Raw genomic sequence first — 19,086 nt, forward strand, 5'->3', positions numbered from 1 at the left:
TGTAATGCCATGGACATTCACCAAGTACCCACCTGCTCCCATGTGCTGATTCCAACATCAGAGGGGCCATCAAATCCCTGAGCCAAACACCAGGAAGACAGGAAGGAAACACTGAGGCACTCCATGGCCATTAAAAGGCAAACAGAAGCCAGAGAAGAGCCAAGGCTGGGTCTGTGTGATGGTGTTTACAAGTAAAGGAATTTTGCTCACCCTTAGGAAGGAGCTGTGCTTTGCTGATGCTTCCTGACTACCCAGCTGAACCTCCTATCCATAGGTGAGTCCCTTCCCACCTGGATCACCCTTGGAGCAGCTTGGCCAGCATGAAAGATATCACAGCCCATTTTTTGGCTTCTTTTCCCTACAAAATCAAGGCTCCAAACTCTTAAAAAGGCAACATGGCACCTGTGCTCCCACACGAGACTCACATCCTAAAACCTTCTCCCAGACAAACCATGAGCAAAGAGCACTGTGAGTCCCCAGCAGGTGGGGGTCAGGCAGCCCTGCCAGGTAACACTCCAGGCTTGAACCTCATTTTTATATAGGCAATACCAAATCCAACCTGCCAGCCTCCTGTCCCTGCAACATCAGTGGCTACAAAGGGATGAAGGAGTCTGATCAGCTACAGACTATCAGCAAAAATGTATTTTTTCCCCAATACAACTAACTAAATACCTCTTTTAAAAAAGAATAGTATGCAGTTCATCTCATTAAATAAGTCACACTGTTCCTATCAAAGCATGGATTCACTACAGTACACAATGCACAGACTGGTTTACAAAGCATGTTTGGGCTTTTCCTTCTGAAAGCCACCCTAAAAATGTAAGATTCAATTAAGGAGACCTTGTATTGCTTCATTGAAATTCACCACCACTTCACCTTATTATTCCCCAGAGCTTAATGCTGCAGTTGGATCTACACCATCAACCCTATCAGCCAAGTTATGACCAACACAACCAAACCTAAACTTACAAAACTATTAACCTCCACAAAGTGTATTACGTTTTCTTTCCCAAAACATTTAACCTGCTAACAAATACCTGCCTTAGTGCATTACCATCCTCCCGTTGTCCTGGAGTGAGTTAGCAGCAAAACACAGGGAGAGCCAAGCACGCTCTGCCTCCCGGCCAAGCAGAGCCTGCAAGAACAGACCCCCTTTGGGGCAGCGACAGTTGAGGTCAATTTAATGGGAAAACAAACTACTTTTCCACTCAAGTCCAAAGCAGAGACAAAGAATTTTATGTGGCTCAGATTGCACAGTCAGCTGTCTTTTTAGGAACGGATCAGATTTAATGGTTCTGTGGCAGTCCAGAAAAAAATGAGCCTGAAGAGAGTTTAAGGTTTGGCCGGTACTGCACTGTGCAAAGGGCAGGCACTTGTCTGGGGTGATCTTGTGGCCCTAAATAGGTACCTTAAAGTCATCATCATCAACAGCAGTTCCAGGTATTTTATGAGGCTCTGGCACAGGGTGCCCAGAGAAGCTGGGGCTGCCCCTGGATCCCTGGAAGTGTCCAAAGCCAGGCTGGACAGGGCTTGGAGCAACCTGGGATAGTGGAAGGTGTCCCTGCCCGTGGAAGGGGGTTGGAACAAGACGGGCTTGAAGGTCCCTCCCAACCTAAACATTCTAGGATTTTATTATTTCCCAGGGTTCAGCCTGGAGTACAAATTCACTTCTACCCCATTGCAAAGAAAGGCAAAATCTCTCTCCCAAGCTCTGCCTGATACTTCTCTTTTGCATAGCATGGGCTGCATTTAACACCATTTCTACACCAGAGAACCAAAATGAGACAATGCTTCAACGTGACCACCCTCACCACAGGGACTCGTATTCTGAAGCAGCAGAGATGTGCTCAGGCTCTTTCACTTGACTATTTCAGGCCCTAATGCAGACAGAGAAGCTAATTAACATGTATTGCTATGGAAAGGAATATAATCCAAACCTTCACTGGTTTATATCTAAACCCTCTGAGACATCTAACGTCAAAGCTAAACAGATCTTCACCTGGCAAACATTTGGAGAGCCTTCAACTGAAGCTTCCAGGTACGGGAATGCAGTATTTTAGGATATTTTTGCTACATACACTGGGGACATACCTCTAACACAAAGCCCAGAGAATCATCATGACAGCTGCAAAAACAACTTTGTCCTGGCTAACATTCACATAACGAAATTACAGTTTCACTCCAGGGAAAAAGGAAAAAGCACTTAAGTTTTGTTTAGATTGAAGTGCTTCGAGCCACGCCACTTATCTGCTATCAGAGCAGATTGCAGGGCTGCTCCAATGATTATTCTGTAATGAAGTAACTGGAATTGGAAGGTATGCAATTAGTCCTATCTCCTCCTCCTCTGCCACCTCCCTATCGAGAAGAAAACCAGCACAGACGTTATCACTTCTCCCTGGAGCTCTGCTACCCTCATCACTTAAAATACCCACAAAGCAAAGTAGGGCTGTCACTTACAAGCTGCTAACAAGCCTGGCTTGGCCCTGACTGGCAGCAAAGGTGATATTCTCAGCATCTCCCCAGGAGAAAGTTACAGGGTTACCTAATGGGATGCTTTCTCAGGTACCCACACACACATATATATTAAGCTTAACATGCCTGCATTTAGCTATTTTAGTAACAGCAAACCACTTTTGAGAGGGGAGAATAAAAAAGCACTGCTGTTCCAAGTAGCTTTAGGTTAAAGCATCTCTTCATGAATCCTGGGCATGACCACTGGGAAGTGAATAGATTAAACTGAGGACACAGGTATCACTTGCTGGCATTCTGGGTAGTTTTACTGACTCCAGCCTGGCTCATTTTACCTGGGTCATCTACCCTTCCTCCCCCTAAAGAGCTCTGCTTTATGTGTGTGAAGTGGTATATGCAACTTTCCCATAACTGCAGCTAAGAGATGGAAGATGCAAAAAGGCCCCAGACAGCCCACAGCCAAATGGAAACTCAGTGAACCCCTGGTTCCAAACTGTAATTCTGATAAAATACAATCTGACATTTATTCAGGCTCAAAAGCTCACTCATCTCTTCCCCTCCACCCCAGTGATAATCGTTGGTCTAATTAAAGAGAAGGCTTCTTCTCTTTACATATATCCCAGTAAAGTCTCTATCTTTGACCCAAGGAGCACAAGGGAGAGCTAGGGGATAGAGGGCATTCCCCAAATCCTTAAATAAAAATATTAAAATAACCTTAAAACCACCATTAAAGCAACATCAACAAACTTGCTCTGTATAGGTCCACTAGAGATGCAGCAATTTTCACTCAGTGAACTCACTCAATTGAGTGAATTTCACTCAATTTTTACTTGTTTCTTGCCATTTTCCTAAGTTCTTCCAAATTTCTTAAAAACATTTTCCCAAAGAAAATGGGCCATCCCTGCTGGTGCCTTCACTTTGTAGGATTCAGTCAGGTCAGGGATGAAGCTGGGTTAACCTCACAAAATCCATACATCTACTGATCCAAACGAGGAAAAAGGGCTAAAAAAAACCCTTTTAAGGCAAGAAGAGTGTGCAGAATGCTGCAGAGACATTTGCTACAAAGGTATGTAAACTAGTGTTCTTGATCCTACAATTTACCCCATGGCCTCCAGCTGACACATCAGCTGACACCATCTTAACAACACCATAAGTAGCTAAAGCTGAACAAAGCAATCATTAGGAAAACTGGTTTAGTCCACTGCTGGTGGCATCCCATGTCCTCTCCATGGAGGAAGCGTGACTCAGACTGCTCTGGGCTCCCATCCACAGCTCAGGCTGCAAAGCTGCATTAAAAAGAGAATTCCCAGTAACTTCTACCAAAGTCACGTCTCCAACTCCTTCTGCTGAGAGACCAACTCGAAGTGAGATGTTTTATATTTTAATATGACTACATCTGCAGTCCTACTGCATCTAAAAAAATCCATAAGCACTTTAAGAGAAATACAGCAACTTTTTTTCTTCCTTAACACCACAGGAGATGGATTCATTGCTATCAGTAATCCTCCCACAGCCCCAGTTTCAGAAGGAGCTGCAGATTCACAGAGATTTCACCCACAAAAACAAGCACTCTGCATCACTTCATTCATCTGTTTATTAAGATAAAGTTACCTCATTAAAAAAAAAAAAGGCAAACCCAATGGTAGAGTGTTATCCTTCTTTAGAGAGAGGAAATTAAGTGAAAAAATTCAAGGAACTAACAGTCTGTCCCACACCTGCTGGCAAGCTCTGGTGCCCTGATGGTCAAATTGAGGTGTACAAACCCATTTTCAGGCAACAAGATTTCCTTAGGGGTGAGGTTTCTTCTAGAATTCCCTTCCCAAGTGCCTGACACCTGTCTCAAGGTACCATGCCTTGCATGCCCTCATTGTTCAGCAGTGGATCCTCCTCTCTCTGCTGCTCTCCCCAGCACCAGGACACGTGCAGGAGGTCAGGAAGGGAAATGAACAGAAAAAAATCACAGTAGACATCATGACAAAGCAAGAGCTTTCAGCAGGAGAAAAAGAGGCAGTTCTGCATGTACATTTACAGGGAGCTTGTCTCAACTTCAGCAGTCAGGGTGGGAGGAAGCACCGAAGCTCTGAGACATAAAAACTTTAAGAAGCCCAACACATGAGCAAGGGCTTCACGATGGAAAGGATTTTTAGACTTTGCAATAAAGATGAAGCTCAGAACAAAGACCTCAATGAAGAATTTCATAAATGAAAAGAGAACTTGGGTGCTCTGGAAGCACATGAATGTAATTAATCCACAATCCAACACCAGCCACTATCACTGATGCACAAGTCCTGCCTGAACCCAGGGTCCAAACTCTTTTTTAAAATATAGCCTGCAGTATGACACATCTCAGAAAGGCAGACCACAGGCACAAACCATGAGCCTGTCTTTGAAGTTCAGATACACCAGAAAATTACTCCACCTCCCTAGATGCAGAGGGGATAGTGCTGCCTTTGATGCTAAAAGAAATTTTGGTCTTAAACTGCCCAAGGACTTCAAATTGGGTGTTGCAGCATGGCAACACTCAAGCCTACACATACACACGAACATAATTACGCCTGGTCTAGACTTGGGGGGAAGGGAAAAAAATGAAAAAGTATTTTCAGTGATGTTAGCACGCAAAGAAAATAATAGCACATACAAAGAAACCTCTAGGGTGACTTATGAAGAAGATTTTATGCTTGGCTTTCTGCCAGTTAGAGAGGAATTAAAGAGTCTGGCAATATAACCCCGTTCATCCTGAGGAAGAAACTGCATTTTTAAGTGGTCAACAGAACAAGAGGGATGAGAAAAGAGGGACAAAGACTCAAGAGTGCAACTGCATAGAGCAACATAGGAAATTTCTGATGGTACTGAGACAGAAAGTGGGCACAAATAATTCAAATTTTAAAATTAATCCAGTCTATTGCCTCCAAAAGAAAATCAGCATGTAACAGCTGACTCCAAATGACAGCATTCCAATAAAGCAGACAGTATTTTTTGCTATAAAATTCCAACTGCTTCAATATTTTACAGATTATCCACCTCCACTGACTGCCAACCAGCAAAATCAGTGAAAGGTGGAGGTCACAAAAACAAAAGCAAACCAAGTGGAAAAGGCATGGCTAGACAACTTGGGAAGCTGAAAGTGTGTCAAAATACAACCTTTGAGTAAGAAAGAACATTTAGTAGCTATCTGCAACGATCAATTTACATCCAAACTCTTTGGAGCTTAAAAATTCACATCATAAGACCAGCTTTTACCAGAATTAGGACCAGACTTGACATGCCCCAATTTCCCCAAGGTTACTTTTGGAAATGCATATACTCTTAAAATATTTCAAGTGCTCTTCTCACACTGCAGAAAAGCAACCAAAACCTACCTTCTAAGTTTACTTTTTTAGAATTTTTTTTACAAGAACATAACTTCAACACTTTTTTTATCTGAATGACAGAAGGAATTTTGTGTCACATTGTAGGTTGAAAGTTACTGGAAATGGCAGCAAGCTGCTGTTGCTTACATAAAGTCATTGCACGGAAAAGACAAAAGAAGCTACTGAAGCTTTCAAAATCAAACCCTGTAAAACACCAAAACCACAAAATGAACCAGAAGTAGCTTAGGAGTTGCTAAGGGATGTTTAAAGTTAATAAAAATTCTAAATTAAATGGCTGCCGCTTAAGTTTGCCAAAAAATTATGCAAATTTCCAAAGTTCATACATAGTAATTAGCACAGCAAAAAGCAGGTCCCAAATAAGTGATGAAGTTAGCCTCGCTCTTATTTCTCCAGCAGATGGAATTAGCTATGTGTGAAGCTATTTTTTTGCAATTGAAGATTAAACATATTATCCTGAATATCAATTCTGGGAGTACAGCACATTGGATATATGGATTCATGGAAGCAGGAATATGCAAAAGCCAGCCTGAATCCTCCTTTTCCATCATTCTGAGCAGGACTGAAGAGGCTGGAGGAAGGTTTACATATTTAAGACTTCATTTTTCAAACTGATTGCTGACAACTTGGTTGAGACAAGTTCTCTCAAAGCACATTCACAGTTAATAGTCCAAACAGGTTTTTCCAAAGAAAAATGTCTTCCTTGACTGAAAATACATCCTCTTGATGTGCTAATTGACAGATCACAAAAAGTCACCCAAACTGCAAGTCCAAACAACATGTGTCAGCAAAGGCTCTTGGGTTTGCCCCTTCCTTCTCCAAAACCTGCTTCACAGACATACCCATCACACAGTGTGTGATACAAATTCACCTCTTCCATTCCTATGATGGATTTGCCCCTTGCTTCACACTTCAAAAGACACAACCTTCCCCTCAGCCTGCAGCTCTCCAGCAAGGGCTGAACCTCGTGTGTGCTCTTCACCAAAATACTCAACCTGTGTTCCACATTCTCAATTTAATTTCTCCAGCTCTGCAGCCCAGGGCTGCCCCACCACAGCAAGTTCCTCTCAAGGACACTGAAAGACCCAGCAATTTTAATTTTAGGCTGCATTTTATCTTTCTTAGAACAGCACAAGCCATGAAGGCTCATATCAATACATCCATCCAGTTTAGAGGGCACCACCCAGCAACAGCAGGAGAGGCTTGAGAAGGTGCAGGGAGGGCAACCAAAAGCAACTTACTGCACTGATCACAAAGAAAGTGGATAAGCTTCTTCCTAAACACCAGCTTCCAAGCAGAAAATTGGTAAAAGAAGTAAAAACAAACTACAAATCTCTTCCTACATGAATATTACTTTCAGGCAGCCCAGAAAAGATTTCTAGAATCTGTATGTGTTACAAAAAGAACCCAAAACTTACATAATTAAAGGAACATAGGGAGGGGAAGGTAAAATTTAATGCTAATTTCAAAGTCAAGTAAGTGACACCCTGGATTGAATACTATTAACCAAAACTGTGCAAGTTAAAAGTGGATGTACTGAAAGCAGCAGAAACCCTGCCCGCAACAAAATGAGAATTCTCTTACAAAAATACTTCTGTGGCCAAATGAAACACTGAGTTTAAGTAAGAAAGCAAGCACTTACACCTATCGTGCTCTCCCCCTATTCCTTCTCATCTGGGGAGTCTCATTTATCTCAAAGCAATCTAAAGAAAACACTTTGCTTTTTAAAGTCAGAAAAGTTGCAGAAATTACAGGCCTGTCTGGCATGAACAAATCTATTTCTGAAATCAAAAGAAGATTCTCCAAGTTAGGGGAAGGGAAAAACAGTCCTGAATAACTTATTTTGCATAGCCCAATTCCTGCCAAAACAGTTCTGTAAATCCCATGGTAGTTCAGATAATTTCCATTCTTAGAGCAAAAAAAAAAAACTAGATCGAACATTAGCAACATTAATTGTGTGATATGACCTGAATGATGCAAGAACAAGTAGTTAAGTGAACCACAGCATCTGCTGAATTTTTAATCATTAGTTGTTTTGCTGCAAGGCAGAAGAACACTGTATATCAGCTTCCAAGCATTGCATGGAATGGCACATTAGGACAGCAAGATTTTAACTGGCAGGAATTCTGCCTCCCTGCTACCCAAATGCCATCACTTTGCTGTGAACTGCAGACAGAGCAGCTTCTAAAGCAGGATTATTTTTTAATCACACAGAAAAAAAAAACCCAGCACTATTTTCTGCTCCCCAAGATACCAGTCAGCCATTTCTAAATTTTTTAAAAGCTGACACTTTATTAACAGCCATTTATGTGTCCCTCTGTAGTTTATTTCTACTCTCCAAACAGCTTGAAGCAGTCATGTGGCTGCCCAGCAGCAACTTGCTACTAAAGAGGTGGTTGAACCTGGGATGTGTAGGAAGGTGATCTATGTAAACATTCCTATTAGCCCTGTACTGCAACAGGAGGAGCAGCTGCAACATGTTGGGACACACCTGAGCTATATTTAATCCATCTCTCCCTGACACCCATTGCAATGACGCTGCAGACACCCAAATTTGGACAGCCAGGTCATGGTACCACTGATGCTCATCCTGTACCTACACCAGACAGCCCTGCTGTGATTTCTCTGTGTTTGATACCTAAAATAGTTAAATAAACCAACCACCATGCCTACAGTGGTAAATACAGCTCCAGTTATGCTCTAGGCATAAAACAGCAACAGCAAGATTAGCGAGTGATACAGCAGATATTCCTCCTCTACAACAAAGACCCAAAAAAAGTTATTTGGGGAATAAACACTAAATCCACAACTACAATGTGAATTTCAAATACAAATCCCACAATTAGAGGCAGAATCTGAACTACGGACAATTAGTCCATTTCATATTTTAGGGGTGAAAAAAGAACATTTTTAAAAAAAGGACAACACTCCTACATTAAAGAAAGACTGTCACACTGACTTTAATGGACTCTAAGTTTAATCAGTTAATAGAATCAAAATAGCTTTAAAAACAAGCCAGTAAAATATGGTACAAATAAAAATGGAGCAGCCACACATACCAAAGCAGCATTCCTGTGCCCTCCTTCCTGCAGAGCTCACAGAAGAGGATCTCTAACCCACAACTTCTACTAAACCAGTATTCCTTCAAAAGCTCAAATCTATGGATTGGAACACCCAGTGATAAATCCAGTAACCAAATAATCCACAAGAGACAAAAAAATCCCAGCAGACAAGAGCAAGAGAGATGCTTCCCAGGCTATGTTCACTTTCATGATAAGTTTAGAATCAGTCCCGTGTTTTCCTTATAGGCTCAACCATCAGATCCAAGAAAAGCTGCTCTCTTCTCTGAAACCTGGTATCAAACCTGCAACAGGAATATTGAAATATGCCCTAGCTGCTGGGAATACAACAACCTCTGTGTGTGTGAGGATTATACCAAAATGCTGGTTGGTTTATGCTACAGGGCACCGAGAAGTGAAAATAACACATCGTGATGAAGGTGTTGACACCTGGAACCTCAGGGAGTGTTATTACCCAGGCAGTATCGTGCATCCAGCACAGAGCACTCACCTTCACATCACCCAAACCTAACCAGGCACCTCCACACCCCAAAACCACGGTCCTTCCTGGAGCTGGAGACCAGCCTGTGATAAACACCCGCAGCGCAAGCTTCAAGATGAGCGTCCAAATTTAAGGGACACAGAAAGATGTTTTATAACCTCCAAGTCACTCAGCTGCAGCTTAGCACTTAACAAGCCACTCACAATTCTTCACAATCTTCTCCAAATGGGGAAAAGATTTTAAAGAGCATTTAGTGCAAGCGAAACATCCCCAGCTTTCTCCTCAGCCTCTGGTCACCCTCCAACTAAATATGAAAGCGACAACTTAGTCATACTGAGCATGCAGGATGATTTTAAGACAGTGGTATTAAATCAAATCCCACAAATTTTCACACCTTATTAAATTGTTACTCTGTCATTAGGAGGGGAGATTTTGATAAGCACGATGCAATTAACAGACAGTGCCTTTGTTACCAGGCTGCTCGTGATGAAGCCCAGGCTTCTTGACATTCCATTTCTTCCCCTCAAAGGCTCTGTGCTACAGCAAATTTATGGGTTTTAGCATGTAAGAGGAGAATAGGGCAGGTTACCTTCAAAATCAGTCAATAAGGCTCTTTCACTCAGGCTGGGGGAAGGCGGGTGGCTGCTGGAAACCAACACAAGGCGCTCCCTTCCCCCTCCCCTCAGGACCCAAAAATGCTGCGTTCAAAACACTCCCATCCCCTGCAGCAAGGGATTAGCCATTTATTAAAAAGGAATCAAAACACTGTAAAAGGTTTCCAGTTAAGATTTCAAGAGAAAAAAAAAAATACAAAAACATTAACACCGGTAGAACCAGAGTCACATTAGGAATTCTTCTGGGCACCGAAGAACAAGCAGCTCAAACGCAAGCAGGATGTCATCTGTCCCAATGATGCTGATCAAATGGCTCAAAAGGAGGACAGAATTAGATTAAATTTTTTTTTAAACTCAGTCATTTTGCTGTCTCCACACCCAGAAGTAACAGCATTCACAACCTACAGGCATTTAGACTTTGGACTTTTAAGACAACTACCTACCTCCGCGCTTGTTTTTTAAGGTTTTTTTTTCTGGCTCTTATCTAGGGGTGACAGACAATTATAATGGCCAATTATGTAAAACCTTTCATCCGAGAAAACACGAAGCACTACGCAAACACTCATTAAGACTCTCGGCTGGAGCCTAGGCACGTTCGCCTGTTCCACAGCTCCCCTGGATATCTCCAGCCACCAAACCTGGATGCCGAGCGCTGTGGCACGGCCAGGACAGCGCCCGGCAGGGCAGGGCCAGCCCTGGAGTACTTACACGGTTTTACAGCCCGCAACACGCTCCGGGCTGCCGGGGATGGGCTTTGCAGCCCCATCCAAGCCGGTTATTTAAAAGCAGAGCAGGGACACACGCGGCTGCTGGGCGTTGTAGGAAAGCACCTCGCAGGACGAGCCTCAGACCCACTCGTCCGGCTGATCCAAGCAGATTTTTCCAACTGGGAGCCGCATGGCACAAGTCAATAATCTCGGTTTACTGAAGAAATTAAAAGCTACGCTTATTGTTTCGAGTAAGGCCTTGGAGGAAGTAATTCCGAGAAGAAATCACTTCCACTGTAATTGTACTTTTAACCTTTCCTTAGGTTCTTACGCCATCCCCACGTGAAGGCGTCGTTCAAGAATTATCACAATATCTAATAACCATTAAAGCTCTTTTCGGATCACTGTTTATGTTTAGCGAGTTCGCAACCCTTCCCTTCTGAAGGGCGGCTGATCGATGCACGAACCACGGGGGAAACCGTGCAGAAAAAAAAACACGACCAGGAAGTGACCGCAACTCAGTAGACCAAAATTTGGGGGGAAAACACGCGGTTTGGGAAGGGGATGGCTTTCAAAAGAAGATCCGCGAGAAGAAAACAGGGGGGCTCCGTCCCCCCGGCCACGCGTGGGACGGGCGCGTTACGCAACCGCGGGGGAGCGGGGATGCTCCGCGCCCCGCACGGCGAGCGGGCGCTGCGGGGACACGGCACCGCTCCGGGCTCCGCGGGGCCGGGAGCGCCGCGGCAGCGCTCCAGGGAAGGAGCTCCCCCGCGGAGGCCGGGAGCGGGGCGCTGGGGGAGCACCGCGGACAGAATAAAGCGAGAGGGTAAAATAAAGCCAAGCGGAGCGCGGTGCCCTCGGCGCGGCCCCGTCCTGCGGGCGGCAGCGGCCCCTCGGCGGCCCCTCGGCCGCCATGGCCGGCGGAGCGCGGGCGCTGCGGGCGGGCCCCGCTCGCCGCCCACCTGCCCGCACCGCGCCGAACACAGCGCCCACCCACCCGCGCCGCGCCCGCGGGAGCCTACCGGGAGCAGGGCCGGAGGACGGGCCGTGGCGGAGCCGCCAGGCTCGGCTCGGCTCGGCTCGGCCGGATCCCCCCTGCGCCCGGCGGCGGCGGGAGGAGCCGGGCGGCCGCGCCAATCCGGGGCGGAGCGGGGCGGGACGCGGAGCCGCCGGGGAGGGACGCGGAGCCGCCCCCGCGCCGCGCCAGGCACCGGCCGCCCCGCCGCGCCAGGCACCGGGGGCTCGGCTCGGGGCGCTTCCCGGGCTCCTTGCGAGTGCCTGTTCGAGGCCAGACAGTTCCGAGGCAGCCCCCGGCGCTGGCGACCCTGTGGTTGCCCGCTCTCCCCGGTGTGCCTTGTGGCTCACCGACGAGGTTTAGCGACCAACGTGGCACTGGAAGCCACTGGGATGCCAGTTCCAACCCGCTGAGGGGACACCGGCAATTTACCAGTGAATTTAGTGTGGGCTGAAAATCTGTAAGGTCCTGTACAGGAGGCCAGAAAGTTTTTCGATAAACCTCCTGGCTTTGAAACCTACTGAACTCCCCACTGCAGGGCCAGAAGTATGACAGAATCAATTAGGTTGGAAATGACCTCTGAGATCACAGTCCAACCCATGACGGAACACCACCCTGACAGCCAGATCATGGCACTGAGTGCCACGTCTATTTTTTCCTTAAACACCTCCAGGGATGGTGACTCCACCATCTGCCTGGGCAGTCCATCCCAGAAGAGCTGCAGGGAGGTCACTGGGAGTGTCCCTCCCTGCTGGAACCCCACCAGCGTGGTGCCAGCCTTGCCAGCTTGTTTTGCCAACGTTTCCTCTGCAGCACAATCACTAAATACCCTTTGCTGTCATCTGTCCTTGGCAGAGGCAAACAAGAACTGCTGTTCCTGCTGTAGATGTATCCACAGTGATTTGTCATGCAAGTGTCACCCCAGCCATCTTCTCTATGCAGTGTTCTAAATGTGTCAGCCTGCAGAGAGAAAGAGAAGGGCACTGGAGAAATCCTCTGAAACCAACGGTATTGACTACAAGAGAGAAACACAAAGAGAAGGCATTGGGAAAAGAGAAATTAAGTGGTGGCAGTTTGAACCGAAAAGGGTTTCTACAAGAAGGAGCTTCCCCTTTCCTTAAAAGATTTAGGCAAATTGTTTCCAGTTAGATGATGGAAGCAGGCAGCAAACTGAAAAGGCCTGGTTTCTTTCCACCCCAGGGAACAGCAGGAAGCTGTTCAGAGGACATTTTGTTTGGATATCAGGAAAAGGTTCTTCCCCCAGAGGGTGGTGGGGCACTGAACAGGCTCCCCAGGGAATGGTCCCAGCTCCAAGGCTGCCAGAGCTCCAGGAGTGTTTGGAACACTCTCTCAGGCATAGGCTGGGATTGTTGGGGTGTCTGTGCAGGGCCGGGAGTTGGACTGGATGGACTTTGTGAGTGCTTTTCCACTCAGGATATTGTCTGACTCCATGATTCCCTGACTTGCTAGAGGGCAGCACTACTTACTGTCTGTATACAGTACTGAGAGAAGAACCTTGAGACTGTTCTCAAGCTAAAAAGCAGTGTAAGTGTGTCAGCACTGCTAAACAGCAGCGTGTGTCAGCACAGCGCTGTGCCATGACAGCCCTGATGAGGGGCAGAGCTAATTAGCCAAGGCCCAGGATCACATTTACATGGTGTCTCAGATGGCTGAGATGAACCTCCCTAAGTCTCTGAAGCCCCTGGTGACTATGGCCATGATATACAAATCGAGGGTGGGAGGGAAGGTGGAGGTGAGATGAGCTGCTGAAGGTCAAATACTAGATGAGGACAGGACAGAAAGCAGACCCTAGTGTTCTCACCCCTCCAGTACTTTCTCCTCTGAACTGTAACAAACCACAGAACAACAACGGGATTTAGCTGCTGCTGACACAGTAGTTTCCTGTGTTCCAGGGAAAAATTCTGTGTTTTGGTATAGGACCAAATGCATATGGGAAAAAAACCCTATTTACTAGCATGGTCCCACAGTTTGGTGACATGCAGTGAGATGCAAGATATCTCCACATGACTTAGAGGGGAATGAAATATGTGCCCTGTCATATCAGAAAAAGGCCTCACAAAGACATGGCCCCAATCTTTTTTTGTAAATTGATAAAGACAGTGAACTGCCATTTGCTGCTAAGTGACTTCTAATGATTAAACAACCTTTCTTCTCCCACCCCCTCGGGGCAGTTAGTGATAATATAAGAAAGATTTTGCACATTGTTTAGCTTAAATGGCCATCTGGCCCTTCTGCATTTCAGTAGCCTTGAACATTAAAAAAACCCAATAGATAAAGTAAACCAGTCCTATCTTATCAGAGACCTGGAGAAGTTTAACTCTGTCAGAGCAAAGAGGATTAACCAAGTCCTTACAGCTCTTTTATTGTTTCCATCTTGATTAGCAGTCATACTCCTCACAGCTTGTGTTGTACTCCCTAAACCAAGAGAAGAAAATGTCCCTTACTGGCTGTATTAATTTCAACCATGAAACACAACTCCAGCAGTTCCATCCAGCTTCCACAGGAGGTGTTCTACCTCTGGGCAATGGAGACACAATGGAGGCACATGCTGAAAAAAGATGCAGGTTTTCAGACAAAATGGAAAAAAAACCAAACCAAACCAAACAAACAAAAAACAAAAAACAAAAAAAAAAAAAAAACCCACAAAAAAAAAACCAAACTGGAATTATTGTGCAAGTAGGGAAAAGGACGCTCTTTACAGAAGAAAATGTAATGGTCTTGGCCTAACTCAGACACCTACTTCCTGCTGCTGAGACTTCATCTAATCCCACCCCACTAAGTGGTTTCTTCATCTGCTTTTGCTCAAGGGGATAAAAAACACTATTTCCCCAAAGCAACCTACTCAAAGTCTCTAGAAACAAAAAACGTTTGGTCTCAACTCAGCTTATGGTTGGCTTATGGTTGAATCCAGCATTTCTTCTGGGGTTAATTCCCACTCTCCTTTTTGCCTCTGGAAGAAACCTAAGAGGGGTTGAGTCTGTTTGGAAAGAAGTGTGATATCCTTAAGAATGTGGCCTTGGGCTTTGAAGAAAGAAGCCAGCTGAGGCTGCTTTCACCTGCAGTGCTGGAGCAGGTTTGTGAGTGAAATCTGTAGCAGCAGGGAACATTTGGTGTGAACACCCTGTAAATAACAGAGGATGTACAGATATGCTGAGATAAAACCACTCAGGCTGTGTTCCCAAGTGCACTTTGCATGCTGACATTGCTAGTTTGCATTTTTGTGAAAGCTGGGAGCTTATAAATGTACTACAACATCCAGCTTTTGGTATCAGCTGCCAGGGTGCAATAGAATCTCCAGTCAGGTACCTTGTCCTTCTATTTATAGTCCAGAGAGAGACACTTCCCAAGGGCAAGTGGAAACTCACCTGGGAGCAGAGACCAGGGAGAAGGAAACATCAAATGAGGGCTGTAGGAGATCACTTTGCACAGCCAGTGTAGGTGTTTCCATCAGCTCAGGATCCCAGACCCACAGCTTGGGGTTTAGGAGTCTGTCAGAGCTCTTTGAAGGATTGGAGCAGTAATAATCTCTGTTAAACACCGTGGGTGTCGAGGTTGCATTTGATGTTATTTGTTGTACATGCTGATCTGAGAGGTGGAGAAATACTCAGGAAAGGGAAGACACTCTCCAGGCTCATCCAGGTGAGAGTCCAAACATCTCTCTCTACCTGCTTGGACCATGGCATCCTCCCAGGTGACAGGCTGAGGCACTGGGGGGTGGCTTCTTCCCATTCCTGGTAAAAATGTGCTGCAGAGCCAAATAAACCACACAGAACAGAGCAAGAGGCTTAACTGTGTTCCCTAGTTGCTCAAAGACAGGAATTTTAGTTCTATTTTCTGCTCCTAGAATTTGTTCTGGTTTTTAACCTAGCAAGCACTTCAGGTGAAAAGCCTGAGCAGAAGTGGGGACAGCAGCCAATGCATCATAATCAATTTGCTGTTCAATACCTGACTGAGAGGTTATCAATCGAATTTGGCAACCTGTGCCCTCTGCAGTGTCTTATTTTGCCTACAGAGGATTTTCTTTGACTGCAGGCAAGTGGCTGTGGGGTACAGCTTTATAACTCCATTTACCTGTACTCTCACCAAAAACATGATCAGAAAATGTATTTCAGGGCTAAATTTGAGGATAGATTTCCCTCCCTGCTCCATATTGCACTTGATTTGTGCAAGGGTGGGAGAATCACCTTCACAAAGAACAATATTCCATGTGAAGGAATGAAGAGCAGAAAGAGCAAATTAGCAGATTGTCACATAATGATTTCCTCAGTACAAAATGTATGGGATAATGACAGTTATATTGCCAAGAAATAAAGAAATTCAAATTGGTTCTCAAAGCTCTATGGCTAAAGTGGGATATTATCATAAAATCATCAGGTCTGTATGAGAACAAGGAGTTCAGCCTTTCAGGCATAGCTAATATGTGCACAGGATAATGAGTTTAGAAATTCACATCCCTTGTTTATTTCTATGAAATGGTAATACATTTATTTCTCTTAGCACAATAAAATCAGTAGCAATCAGGAATTTGGCTGAAAAACACCTGGTTTGAGTGTTTTACTTTAAGTCATATTGCAACACTTTAAAATCTTGGCATTATTCAAACACACCAAGGCCCTTGTGGTGACCTAAATATTGTCAGTGGAAGATGTCTGCAGCACCTTAAGGAAACCCATTCTGGCTGTAACCTACCTGGCTCAGGTAACACCTGCAGAGGAGCAGCAAACCCAGGGCAGGCACTCAGGTTCCTCAAGGGCCCAAGGCTGTGTTATCACTCCTGTTGTTACTTGAGCTCCTGAGATTAAGCCCAGGCTGTAGCAAAGCTTCCCAAATTCTGTATGGGCACCCACAAGAGTGGGAATGAGCAAAGGTGCCAGTCCAGATGCTCCAAAGAGCAAACAAGTCTGGTTTCAGCACATTCAGGTATGCAGTAAGAAAAAAAAATATTTTTGGTTGAAATGATGACACTCCTAAACTCACTTTCTCCCTAAAACTTGTGTTTCAGTCACATAATTGGACTATATCCTGATAGAAGGCAGAATTGCTGATGCCCTGAAATTCCACTGCCATAGGAGAAAAAGTGGAGTAAGAAAAATCAGCAAAGCCCGAGGTCTGCATTGCACTGGGCTCTGTGCACTCCACAGATCTGAGCTCCTGTGGTTCTGTTTAATTGGATCTTTTTCAAACCATCACTTTGGCAGCACTCAATAACCTCCATGCTGGTCTTTTATTATCTTGAGCAAATAAATGACTGAAGGATTAGGCTGGATGGTCCATATTTGTGACCTTTGCTGTAACCTTTGTCAGTCTGTGCAGAAATGGGGTGACTTTTCCCCAACTGCTCCAGTCTGGGATGCCCAGAGCCACTCACTGATCACTGCTGTGGGGAACAGCTCTGTGCTCTTTCTGTGGTGCTTAATCCATTTATTCCTGTCTTAAAATCGCCTTTTTATACAAAATTACTGATATATTTGTGTAACGCCAGAGGGGACCCTGCATTTTCAGGCTGCTGGAAGGGCACGGCTCTCTGCTGCTGACCCCGGCTCCTGCTACTCAGCAGTTTCCCTTTCCAAACACTTATTTTTCCTCTCCAAGCGTCGTCCCCATTTTTGCAGTGCCACGAAGCGGATGGTTCCTCCTCCAGCATTTGAATTTTCCGGGTTACAACTTCCAAACACAGAACTCTCCAGTAGCTGAGAGCTGTGTTAAACGCAGCCCACCGCAGCAAACCGCGGGGTTACTGCGATGCGGGCATGGCAGGAAACAAAGGGTTGTTAATTAAAACCATATTAATGATGTGTTTGTGGTCGTTTCAGACCTGTGAAGGCTCGGGTTCGGCTCCTCAGGAGCAGCACGATGCGGGTATTGTACTGTACCCGAGGCGAGTATCCAGGTGTGCACACACACCTTGTGGCTCCTCGGTTCAGGAGAGACCTGGAGCTCCTCCCGGCAGCGGGACTGGAGCATCTCCCTGCCCAGGGAAGGCTGAAGGAGCAGGGGCTGGAGCCCCCCAGGGGGGATGTCCTGGTTTAGGGCAAGTTTGGGAGATAACCCCCAAAGGAGCTTCTCTACAAAAGCAGATTCAATTGCCCCTGCCCCCTCCAACCGGTTCGGGAGAAAATATCTCCTTGGAGAAAAAGTGGAAAGAAACCTGTTTATTAAACAATAGAACCCAAACAATATTAAACAATAAAACTTCTCACTGCTCCAAAAAAACCCCAAAAAATCCCAAACTCAGAACAGTCCCCTCCCCAGGTTGCAGCTCGGCTCACTCAGTCTCTGATCAGTCTCTGGTGCTGGAAACGCCGCGGCCCAGGCCCGGCCAGGGGGGCCACAGGTGGAGCTGCCGGTGCTCTTCTGGGTGTTCAGTCCAGAGCAGGCTTGAACAGGTCCAAGAAAAAAGGAAAAATCACAGTCCAGGGAACTTCTTTGCCTCAGCTAGCTAAGACTAACTAAAAGCAAAAAAAAAAAAAGGGGAAAAGGAGCTCTGTCCGGCTGTCTGTCCATCCACAGACAACACAGTCCAGGAGCAGGAATGTGGAGGAGTGAGAGCAGTCTGAAAACAAACTGCGCGCTTCTTCCCTCCCCTCTTCACTGTCTGGGAGAGTCTTAAAGGTGTAAAACTTATTATTCGGTATAAACAGAACAAGACGATTGGGGATAAAAGCATCATATAGCCAACCCAGGACAGGGGACATGATCCCTGTCTGTCCCCGTCTGCAGGGAGGGCTCAGAGACAGAGCAGGCTCTGCTCCAGGGGCCAGCCATGGCACCAGGGGAACGAGCAGGAACCGATGCCCGCAAGTCCCACCTGAACATGAGGAAGAACTTCCCCGTGCAGTGAGCGAGCCCTGGACAGACACCCGAGAGGGCGTGGAGCCTCCCTCACAGGGGACATTCCAGGGCTGTCTGGACACAATCCTGTGCCCTGGGATCCCCCTGTTGCAGCAGGGAGACTGGACCAGATGCAGTCCCTTCCAGCTCTGTCCGTTCTGGGATTCTGCGCGTGGTGGGAGGCTCATCAGTGTCCCGAGTCCCGGTGGCAGCGAGGGCTTTGCAAGCCCAAACCGGTGCCAGGTGCCCCTCAGGCACAGGTGACCCCGCCGCCATCTTAGCGCCCCCCGCGGGACGCCACGGGCCGGCCTCGCCCCCGCGCCCTCAGCGGCTTCACCTCCCTCACCCCGCCAGCCAATGAGCGGCAAGACTGGGCGGGGAATTTCCCCAAGCAGCCAATGGAAATTAATAGTGGCCATCGGGCGACCAATAAGCTGTGGCGCTCCGGCGCTGTCAATCAGCTCCCGCGGTGAGGCCAATGACAGCGGGCCGTCCGGGCT

At 46.2% G+C, this 19,086-nt stretch overlaps 1 protein-coding gene and 1 long non-coding RNA gene across 11 annotated transcripts in view; both read right to left on the bottom strand.

The window, feature by feature from the left end:
• The window catches only part of FBXO34 (F-box protein 34), a 41,324-nt gene extending 29,435 nt beyond the window's left edge, over positions 1 to 11,889 (bottom strand). For 7 of the 10 annotated variants that reach the window (XM_064423071.1, XM_064423070.1, XM_064423067.1 and 4 more), the window contains exon 1: positions 11,742 to 11,889. The gene's annotated coding sequence lies outside the window, so the exon portion shown is untranslated. Of the gene's footprint in view, positions 1 to 10,720; positions 10,746 to 11,741 lie in introns of those variants that run through there. The other 3 variants (XM_064423073.1, XM_064423064.1, XM_064423072.1) reach the window with 3 other exon arrangements.
• Positions 11,890 to 12,545: 656 nt separating this feature from the next.
• Positions 12,546 to 18,882, bottom strand: LOC135302536 (uncharacterized). The gene is made up of 3 exons (XR_010364124.1): positions 16,445 to 18,882; positions 14,200 to 14,303; positions 12,546 to 12,694 (listed from the first exon to the last, which is right to left on the bottom strand). It is a non-coding gene; the product is annotated as an uncharacterized LOC135302536 (long non-coding RNA).
• Between the last annotated feature and the right edge of the window lie 204 nt (positions 18,883 to 19,086).

This window comes from Passer domesticus, chromosome 6 (assembly GCF_036417665.1).
Source record: "Passer domesticus isolate bPasDom1 chromosome 6, bPasDom1.hap1, whole genome shotgun sequence".
NCBI lineage: Eukaryota > Metazoa > Chordata > Aves > Passeriformes > Passeridae > Passer > Passer domesticus.